The sequence below is a fragment of the Zingiber officinale genome, chromosome 9B (assembly GCF_018446385.1).
Source record: "Zingiber officinale cultivar Zhangliang chromosome 9B, Zo_v1.1, whole genome shotgun sequence".
NCBI lineage: Eukaryota > Viridiplantae > Streptophyta > Magnoliopsida > Zingiberales > Zingiberaceae > Zingiber > Zingiber officinale.
This window is the reverse complement of record NC_056003.1, coordinates 56,890,079-56,894,632: the sequence shown is the minus strand read 5'-3', so window position 1 is coordinate 56,894,632 and position 4,554 is coordinate 56,890,079.

Here is a 4,554-nt window from a genome sequence, read left to right as displayed (position 1 = left end):
TAGAACATCTTCTAAATTAAGGACTTCCTCAGTTATCTTTCTTTTCTTTTATTTTCACATCTTAGTTGAAAACCTTAAAACAAACGATTACCAATTTTGTCTAGCTAAATTCAAAGTACAAAATTAATTATCATTTGATCCTCAGTTCTGTTGGATCGCGGCGGCCGGCTAGAAGAGGGGGCGGGGTTGAATAGCCCTATAAAAACAAAGGAAAATCTTTCTTGAACTTTCAACCAAACACTTGCATAAAAATAAACAGAAAGTAATAAACAGAAGGAGGCTCACAAACTTGACTTGGTTACAACCAAGGAGGTTGTTAATCCAAGGAATGAAACACACACTAGAATATCTCCTTCAGGCTGAGAAGCCTCTTACAACAATGACACACAAAGAAATAGAAGCTAAACTACAATTGGAAGCACACAAGTGTTGGACACAATTTCTGAGATGATTTGAAGCTTCTGGACCAAGGTTGTATTTATAGTCTTTGTCGAAGCGCCTGGAAGGGGTCCAGGTGCCTGGGAGGGGATAAAATTTTATCCCCTTCGCAACGGATCATGTTTGACACGATGCTGGTCAAAATCCAACTCTAAGCGCTCGGAATGGCTCCGGGCGCTCGGACCACTAAAGTCAACAAGGTTGACTTTTGGTCCGGTCCCTATGCTTCGGTGCTGCTCGCCTCGGTCTGGGTCTTCTGCTCTGGCTCCGCTCGCTTGGGTGATTTCGGCCAACCGAAATAAGGCTCACCCAAACCTAATTTCGGCCTTCTCGAGCAACCTTCCGCTCTAGCTTCTTGTCCCTCGGAAATGCTACGCGCCTCCTTCTCGTCCGCCCGCGTACTCTTCCACAGTGCCTCGTACCTCAGACGCACCGAGCCCGTCGGCTCCCTCTCGTGCCCTCCTTCTCGCTAACTGTGTCTTTTGCTCGACTCGCTGTGCTCCTAAGCTCTTGCATACTTAGACACAAGGTTAAAAACAAGATAGGACCTAACTTAACTTGTAGATCACATCAAAATAACCTTGGGGTTCTAACAATCTCCCCCTTTTTTTATGTGAGTAACACAAGTTAAGTTAGGGTAAATAGACATAAAATGAAATAACTACTATTACAATAAAGTGTAAAAAGATAGAAAAATTTAGCAAAATTTTGGTCTACCTCCCCCTAGACTTATACCTTTTCTTTTTCCCCTTTGATCACATAAAAAATGGGGTTCTGAGAAAAAATTTAAGGGTTAAAACTTAGAAAATTTTGAAAATAAATTTCAATGATTTTAAAAATTTACAATAATTTTCAACAAAGTTTCTAAGTTAAAAAAAATCTAAGTTAAACAAAATTCTAAGTTAGATAATTTGCAAAAGAAATATTTTTGAAAAAATTTCTAACTTAAATCTTTGAGAATTTTCTAAGTAAAAACTTTAGAAAAAAAAATTAAGCAACAATTTTAAAAGAAATTTTAACTTAGGCAATAATTTTTTAGAATCCTTTTTAAGTGAAAATTTTTCTAAGTATATAAAAAAAGTTTTGAAAGATTAAAAAAAATATTTGAAAAACTTTTTAAGGCATTATTAAATGTTTTATTAGAAAGTTAATTAAACATTTTCTTTCAATATTTTGACTTCCAGGCAATGGCGAAGCACTAGGCCTTCTTGGTTATTGGAGTAACAACTACTTTCTTAGACAAAGCCTCATAAAGAAATTTAATGTCTAATTTTCTCGCTGAAAGCTCTAAAGCTAATTAACAGTTCAAGTTAAATAGGACTTTGGAACCCAATATAGGTTCCAGCCTACTGGATTAACTAAAAATTTCTTAGGGACATACCTTTTTGAAATATTCCTAATTTATCCCTTGTGGTATCTAAAATACCAATTTAGATTATTAAATTTTCTAACATTTGTATTAGATGAGCATGCACGATTTTTCAAGTTATTTACTTGTATTTTTAAATTATCATTTTGTAATTTTAACTTGTCTAACTCTTCTAAAGGGCAAGATTTAGCTAGTATAACTTTTAAATTTTTAATTTCTTTTTCTAACTTACAGCAATCCTTAGTTAACAGTTTAATAAACTTAAATAGTTTATCAGGAGGTAGAGATCGTACCTGACTTACCTTGTCGATCTCGTTATCCATGTCTCCCCCTAAACTGTTGCTATCTTCCGACGTAGCTCCCCCTTCATCGATGCTCTCGATGCTCATTTCGGAAGAGCTTGACCTGCGGTCATCGTCTTGATGACTTCCCATTAGTGCAAGTCCAGAGAAGGCCTCAACTTTTGATTCGGATGACGTATCGTCCCACGTCACTTTTAAGGCCTTGTGTTTTTGAATAGGCTTCTTACCTTTGTCCTTGTAACGACCCTACCCTCCTCTTAACTAGTTTGTAAAGGTGGGATGTTACTTAACTATAAACTTTACTTAACTAGTGTTGCTCACGCTATCAAGAGTGATACTTAGAACTCTCCATAAACTCGAACATGCAGTTATTCAGCAGCTGAAACATACATGAATGTAGGTACTTGCTACGGTTCATCATGACATGAAATTCATAAAGAGACAGAAATGGTTCATCTTGACACTCCACTTCAGATTTTTAAAGCAATTGAAATATCGCAATCTGTACATGCATACTACTGTGATACAACTGAAGTAATGGGACTAATGTGTATAGCAATTTAAACGGAAGAATTCTATGAACAAAACCAGCAATACGAAAATAGCAATTCCAGCAATGCAAAAGGAATTAGACCATCTATGTTTCCCTATCACTCTAAAGATAGAATTCTAATAAACTTTTAGTGAAGTGTCCCAAGGCTTCCATTCATCAGTCACCACACACCCATCACACATCTCCTTGTCGCCTTCCTTCACTATAGCTTCCCTTTTCCTTTATCTGCAGTAAGAGGAAATGCAACTATAAGCGGATGCTTAGTAAGCGCTGTCTAACTCATAAAAACTCAATGTGCATATATATATCTATAATAGAACTAAAAACTGAATGCTAACAGAAAATCTGAAACTAAAATGCTTAAACACATTGCGATTCGTGTCTAGAAATTTCAAGAAAACTAAAATCTGCAAGGCTAATTTTTAAAGCAGTTCACACTCAACAAAGCCAGCAAAAGGGATAAATCTGCATTGAATTGGTGGGCTATTCTTGCTCGTGTAAATACAAAACAAGAAAATCTGGACTGCACATTTGAATTAAAGTTGTTCATGCTCAGAATTAATAAGGAAATATGTAACTAGAATGCTCTACTACACAACCAATGGATCTAAAACTACATGTATAAAAACTAATATCAAAAGATCTAACAGCATGGTTAACACAAGTTGTTCCTACTAAAGAGTTCCGGAGGGAATCAAAACTGCATGTTTAGATGAACTGCTAAAAGACCTAGCTGAATACTCCCAGAGCAAAGGTTGTTCATGTCCAATGCATAGCACAAACAAAACTAAAACCTGCTGGGATTTAAAACCTATGTAAAGCTTATTTCGTTTATTCAAAAATTATACTTTTATACTTCAAAATAATAATAATCTTCCTCTTGGGCCCAGGTGTAGTACCAAAGCGCGCTCCCTAATAGAAACTGGGGTGGCGAGCCACCAGTCCTACGAGGGTGAAGACCTTGGTCTTACTAGGGCCGAGACCTTGGAACCGGTCACCTGGATTTGTTTAACGACAACCTCGGAAGTCGGGTACTAGCCTCTTCAAGTAAAATACTCGTTGCTTGTTAATACTTTTAATATAAAATGCCTCGGCATCTCTTCAAGCACTTGGCATGCTGCGGATCCAAATTCTCGAATTTGGAATCCTATAAAGACCTTAATCTTGCTTTACTTACAACTACCCATAAGTCTCTAAAAGGTCTAATAGGCACCTAACCATTCTACTACATACTCATTCAGATGGTTGTTCCCACACATTGCAGCAAGGAAAAATCTAAAACTGAGGTGCTACATATATATATGTAGCCCATTTCTATTCATCGCAGTGACCACGAGATGAAAACTACCTGCTCAAAAGAAGAAAAACTAAACCATTTCATGTTCACTGCCTGACAACCAAATTCGAAACCTGCAAGGCTCAAAATGATCCGATCGTGCCCATTAAGGTAACAACAAATAGAAATCTAAACATGAAACGCTAATTACAAGGGCTGAAGAATCTACCACATGCCTAATCTATACAATTTATTTATTTTCTTTTTGAGATTCACGGCAGCAAGCTTCAAAAGCAACACTCTTTACAGCATGCTTCGAAAATCAAGAAGAAACAAGGATCCAAAAGCTACTCCTACTGCAGGTGAGAAGCACTTACCGGGTTTCCTTGACTCGCAGCCGAGATCGACTTCTAGGGTTTCGGAGAACCTCAAAATTTCAACAACTTCTTCACGTCTACGTGTTCTCCTCGACGAGGTGATCGCGATGGTGTGGAAGGCTCTCGGAATTGGTCCTTGGCCGGCCGCCGGAGACGAAGTCCTAGCTCCTTTTTTTTTTCTTCGCCCAAGCAGGAGCCGACGCCGTGCGCGAGAGGAGGAGAGGTTTTAGGTCACGAGA